Genomic DNA, 7,123 nt, shown 5'->3' with positions numbered 1-7,123 from the left:
CTATGGTGAAAAACTTTTGCTGAAAACAAAAAACATATGTCTTACTTTTTGTTTTTTTATTTCCAGATGGCATCCCTACCGTTCGAATTTGACCTTCTACACGCGAATGTGAAAAATGAAGCTGAACGTGGAGGTGAGAGAAGGAATCTATGGAGCAAGACCCATGCGAAGCAGGCTGAGAAGCAGATTGCGTGCTTTGTAGATTTTCGCGAGGAGAATGGTTTAGCTGGAGAGTTGTTGGAAAATCTGGAAGAGGTGTGCAAGGATATGGAGGTTAGGCTCGACAACCTCGTCAAGCTGTTCACGTACATATTCGACAAGAAACAAACAAGTCAGGTGTTCGAGGGATTTATTGAAAATATAAGGAAAGCTACCTATGTACCATCCCACTTCAGCATGAAAGTGTGTTTTGAACTGATGGAAGTTTTCAAAGGTGTGCGGAAGCAGAGAGGTATAGATAAAATGGGGGTACAGAAGGTGAAATGGAGAAGAGGATGCTAGAGATTTTGAAAAAACGAAAATTGGATAACTAAAAACTAACAATGCTAACACACTAATCATCTTATTCAATTTTCGTTATTTCTATATATGTAATGTATATAGCTTGACATGTGTGCAGAGTAACACTGTTTTTTCTGATCCATATATGTATTTTGAATAAATGGAAATAATAAACATATATTGAATATATATAAAAAATGATTATGTTAATTATTTACTTGGAATACTTACAAAGTTCTCTCTCTCCATATTCTTGATGGCTTCTATAAGATGTCAGAACAAACACTGTCAGTGTATTCGACAAGTTTCATTTTCCATTCGCAATATCAAAAGGAAATGGGTGGATGTTGATATCTCTGTAAGGAAATGGGTGGATGTTGATATCTCTGTACGGAAGTGGGTGGATAGCGGTATCATATTCTACTAACAAGAATGACAAACCATTCGCAGTATGTCACAGAACCCGCTAACACACATAACTCATGGTTAAAGTGTAAAACCGTATACCTTTGTAACAGTAAGTTAATGACCGCTAATAACAGTATATATATATATATATATATATATATATATATATATATATATATATATCACACACACACACATATGTCAGAGTATATATATATATTACATATACATATACATCTTGACCTTGACCTTGAGATGACCTTGAGATGACCTTGACCTTGACCTTTGTGCGAAAAATTAAAATCGCTATATCTCGACTCCTAATTGAGCTAGGAGGATGATTGATAGCTTGTTGGACTCGGAGTGAAGTCCTATTTCCGGTGAACCAGGTTTCATTGTTCTAGGACCGGCCGTTTCCTACTTTCTTTATTTTCAATCGTAGATCCCCTTCCGACCACTCTACTGAAAGGTCTCGACGTGCAGATTACGAATTTGTCATCACTTCCGGTCTAGCTCAATTAGGAGCCGAGCTATTTCCTTATCTACGTCCTTCTTCCTTTACCGATAGATAAACATTTCAGACGTTCCTTCGTTAAGAATTTATCTACATCCTGTGTCCTGTGTTTACAGATAAACATGAAAACCGTTACATAGCGATATCTACGAGGAAAACATGTGGTGAAGAGAATATGTCATCACTTCCGGTCTAGCTCAATTAGGAGCCGAGCTATTTCCTTATCTACGTCCTTCTTCCTTTACCGATAGATAAACATTTCAGACGTTCCTTCGTTAAGAATTTATCTACATCCTGTGTCCTGTGTTTACAGATAAACATGAAAACCGTTACATAGCGATATCTACGAGGAAAACATGTGGTGAAGAGAATATGTCATCACTTCCGGTCTAGCTCAATTAGGAGCCGAGCTATTTCCTTATCTACGTCCTTCTTCCTTTGTCGATAGATAAACATTTCAGACGTTCCTTCGTTAAGAATTTATCTAAATCCTGTGTCCTGTGTTTACAGATAAACATGAAACCGTTACATAGCGATATCTACGAGGAAAACATGTGGTGAAGACGGTTAACCATTTCCAGGATAATTACATAGGGTCAGTAGAACCGATAGGATCGGAGATAACTGTTACGTCATGCTTGCGTATATAAAGAACGGCGTTCTCTCCACAAGACAGTCTTCGTGAAATAATCATTGTACGATCATGGACGTACAGTTATCCGCTGACGATCTGTTAGTGCTATATCGTGACGGATATTACACAACATCTGCACAATTACGGGAAGTGTTGGCGAACATTGCGCAGAAAATCATCGCGGGAGAAAGTATCTCATTGGTCGAGGAGTATGACCAGTTACTACGGACAGTGACAACATCCGCACCCGATCTTTCAGGAGGAGGATGGACAGCTATTCCCGAAGAGTCCCCAGGCCCCCCGTCGACACCTGATCCTGTATCCCGAGTCACCAAGGAGACGCAGGCATCCGACACAGGAACTTCTACAAACGCTGCATCCAGATCACACCCGGAGCCTTTGCCAGGGCCGTCATGGAGACCGGACCCACCAGCAGGAGGAGGATGGACAGGTATTCCCGAAGAGTCCCCAGGGCCCCCATCGACACCTGATCCTGTATCCCGAGTCACCAAGGAGACGCAGGCATCCGACACAGGAACTTCTACAAACGCTGCATCCAGATCACACCCGGAGCCTTTGCCAGGACCGTCATGGAGACCGGACCCCCCAGCAGAACAGCCATCAAATGAGAAAGGTAAGAAAAGGAAACGTGCTTCAGTGTCTCGTGAACAGATAGGGAATATAACATTACATAACATTCAAGAACGTGAATATCCTAAATTCCGTTCCAAGGGACGACGTGTTGAATTCAGTTTCTCACAACCACCAGAAAATGTCGATCCTCACACTTGGATCCGCGAAGGTGTTGAAAATCTTCTCATCTACGTTAAAAAAGACACCAAGGATGAAGACAAAATAGGTTTAACTTTGTCTAACATATCTGACCCAACTGTGAAAGATATTTACATCGGGTGGCATAGATGTGATCAGTTGCATAGTGATATGGTGTGGAACATTATGTACAAAATACTACAAAGTGCGAAAACCTTCACTGCTACAGATCGTTTAATTTTACGAGCAGACCATGTCAATATACCTGTTGGAGGTGGGGGTAATCGAACATATTGTTTACCTAATTACATGTTAAGCACTCAAAAAAGAAGTATCGTCGGTGTGCCAAATAGAAAAAAACCACTCTGTTTAGCTGAAGCGCTGGTCATAGGGAAAGCCTATGCTGATAACGATCCTTCCTATACTCAATACAGAAAAAACAGAAATCTTCTCAAACCTGTTTTCGAAATTATGCGAAAAGCAGATGTAGATCTGACAGACAATACGTGTGCCGGAAGTGGAATTCCCGAACTGAGAAAATTTCAGCAAGTTCTCCCAGAATATAAAATTATTGTATACAACAATCTTCGTGACGTTAAAGATGTTTTGTTTGAAGGACAGGTTGAAAACGCTTCCAAATTTATATATCTTCTCTACGATAACCTGAGACAGCATTATGATGTGATAGTGAACCGTGTTGGAGCATTTGCGGCAAAACAAGAATGTCGCGGGTGTAACGAACTCATTTCAGAAAGCTCATAACCATCTGTGTATACAGTTATGTTCTATGTGCCGTTCAACTCCGCCGTGTGTGCCTGAACAGGGTGTTCGTAGAATATGTCAAACATGTAACAGAATTTTCAAAAATGAGAACTGCTTCACAAATCATGTTTCTACACTGTTCCGAAACGGTACTGTCTGCAGCGAAATCCAACAGTGTCCCCGATGTTTCAGAATTATTCTCACGAACAATAGATATGAGAAAGTACATAGATGCAACAAGAAATATTGTACGGTATGTAATTGTGTGAAACCTGTAAATCATTTCTGTTACATGTCTATACCGAAACCTAAACAGAACTCAAAATTTCTATTTGTGTTTTACGACTTTGAATGCTACACTGACATTCCTTATCTTGAGAAAGAAAAAACTTTTCTTCACGTTCCGAATCTTATTGTGGTGCAGACGGCCTGTCACGCATGTTACAAAAAAGAGGATTTAACAGTTCAGTGTTCTGTTTTTGGAACAAGAGAGTTTATATTCTGGGATGACCCTGTAGACACATTCCTATCCTATTTGGAATTGCAGCATAAGTTTTCCGACATAACCATCTGTGCACATAATGCACGAGGTTACGATTGTACATTTCTATTACGGAGAATGTTGGAGAGAGATATGAAACCTCGTGTCATCTTAGATGGTACCAAAATCATCAGCATGACATACCAAAATCTTCATTTTGTGGACAGCCTCAACTACGTTCAGACAAATCTTGCAGGCTTTTCGAAACTTTTCGGTTTGCCTGTTCAGAAAGGATATTATCCGCATTTGTGGAACACCTACAAGAACAGAAATTACATTGGACCGATGCCTCCTCCTTCTGCATACGGTTATGAATACATGAAAACAGTTGAAGATCAACACCGTTTCATGTCTTGGTATGACGTCGAATGCATGCGAAATATACCTTTCAACAACAGAAACCAACTTCTCCAATACTGCATCAAGGATGTTACCCTGTTGAGACAAGGATGTCTAAAGCTGAGACAGAATTTCCTAGACATGCAAAATTGACATTTTCAAGGATTGCCTCACAATAGCATCTGCCTGTTCACTAATTTACAGACAGAAATTTATGCCTGTTAACACTATAGGAATAATTCCTAAAGGAGGTTACCATCATGCAGATCAGATGTCGAAGTTTGCATTGAAATGGCTAACATACGTTGAAGAACAGAATGATGTAATACTTCTTCACGGCGGACGTACTCGTGAAAATATGTCATAGGAGGACGTTACAGAGTGGACGGTTATCACGAGGAGACGAGGACAGTGTATGAGGCCCTGGGCTGTTACTGGCATGGTTGTCAACGTTACATATCCGTTAACAGGGATATGTATCCGAAAGATGACGATGAAACCGATCAGGATAGTAACAGTCAGAAACACAGTGACATGTTGAACACAGCAGCCTTCAGATACGAGACAACATGTCGTAAACTTGCGGCTTTACGTTCTGAAGGATACCATGTCGTCACTATGTGGGAATGCGATTTCAACAAAATATTGAAAGCAGATCCTGAACTGAATAGATATCTATCGACACATCCTATTGTCTGCTGCATTCCTTTAAATCCACGAGACGCCTTATATGGAGGAAGAGTTGAAACAGTCAGGACTTATTACAAGATCAAGGAAAACGAGAAATTGCAGTACAACGATTTTACAAGTTTGTACCCTTATGTGAACAAATACTGTGCCTATCCTGTCGGACATCCTACAATATTTCTAGGAAATTCTATTCCTCCGGTAAATGAGGTTTTGAACATGGAGGGACTCATCAAATGTACTATTCTGCCACCGAAAACCCTTTTACATCCTGTTTTACCTACAAAAATGCACGGAAAACTGATGTTTGTATTGTGCAAGGAATGTGCTTTTAGATTAAAATGTGAAGGTACATGCAGCCATTTCGATGATCAGCGTATACTTTCAGGAACTTGGGTCATAGCCGAGGTGCGTAAAGCTTGCAGTTTAGGCTACAAAGTGCTGTCAGTGTCGGAAGTGTGGAAGTATGAAACATCGATGTACGACCCTGTCACAAAGACTGGAGGACTTTTTTCTGGTTATGTCAACACCTTCTTGAAAATAAAACAGGAAGCGAGCGGGTGGCCTTCATGGTGTCAGAACAACGAGGATAAGCAGAAATACATACAGGAATATTTCGATAAGGAGGGTATTCTGTTGGAAGAAAACAGTATCGAAGTCAATCCCGGGAAACGTACTTTGGCTAAACTCTGCCTTAATTCTTTATGGGGCAAGTTCTGCCAACGAGACAATCTTTCCCAGACAACCATCATCAAGGAATCGAAGGATTTCCTCGATAAAATGACTGACCCAAATATCATAATCGGAGGAGTCGTATTCATCAATCAGGACACCGTTTTAGTGAACTGGAAATATGTTGAAGAGGCAGTCAGTCAGAACAGGAAAGTAAACGTTCCTATCGCTGCCTTCACAACATGTCATGCTCGTCTGAAACTTTATGAACTTCTAGAAAAATTGGGTGACAGGGTATGTTATTGTGATACAGATTCAGTAATTTACATAGATAGTCCTGAAATGGAATACCATCCCCAGACAGGTGACGCACTAGGAGAACTCACCGATGAATTGGCAGATTTCGGCACCGATGCGGTTTGTGAACAATTTGTTTCAACGGGACCGAAAAGTTACAGCATGAAAATAACAAAACCGTTCTCCGAAGCACAGTATATCTGTAAAGTGAAAGGGATTACATTGAATACCTCCACATCAGAATTGATTAATTTCGATACCATGTGCGACATGATAAACAATGAGAAACCTGAAGTTATGGTCGAAAATATTTTCCGAATCAGAAGAACAAAACAGTTCCAAGTCATCAGTACAAATGAAAAAAAGCTGTTTCAGCCAGTATTGTTGAAACGACAATTCGACCATGAACATTTATCGTTTCCTTTCGGATACTGTGCAGACTAAAATATGTCTGTAACGGTCCAGAGTTCGAACCCTTCGTGGGCTGATATAAAACGTGTTCGCAGACTGCCAGACCTTCATTTTTCTTCAGAATCTGTAAGACGTTTCTTCAACATGATTCCTAAACTTTCTCATCCTTACACCATGATGGTTTGCGGAGCATCAGGAAGCGGAAAACTACTTTTGTGACAAATATGGTCGATTCCATCGTTCATCTTGTAGAAGGATCCGTCAAGAAAATCATATGGTGTTACGATCAGGAGAACAGTATTCCACAAAGTCTTCGAGATGTGCAATATCAAAAAGCTATCGTCGATTGGCAGTCGTGGAACGGAAAAACTCCTACACTTATAATCCTGGATGATCTTATGATGGTTGCACAAGGGGAAAAAGTCGCCGACCTTTTCACAAAAGGTAGCCATCACAAAAACATTTCGGTGGTGTTCATAACACAGAATCTTTTTCACCAAGGAAAAAATTGGAGAGATATTTCGTTGAACGTGAAGCACTTTGTTATTTTTAAAAATCCTCGAGATATGAACCAATTCACTGTTTT

This window comes from Lepisma saccharinum, chromosome 21, assembly GCF_977018435.1.
Source record: "Lepisma saccharinum chromosome 21, izLepSacc3.1, whole genome shotgun sequence".
NCBI lineage: Eukaryota > Metazoa > Arthropoda > Insecta > Zygentoma > Lepismatidae > Lepisma > Lepisma saccharinum.
This window is presented reverse-complemented; position numbering follows the sequence as displayed.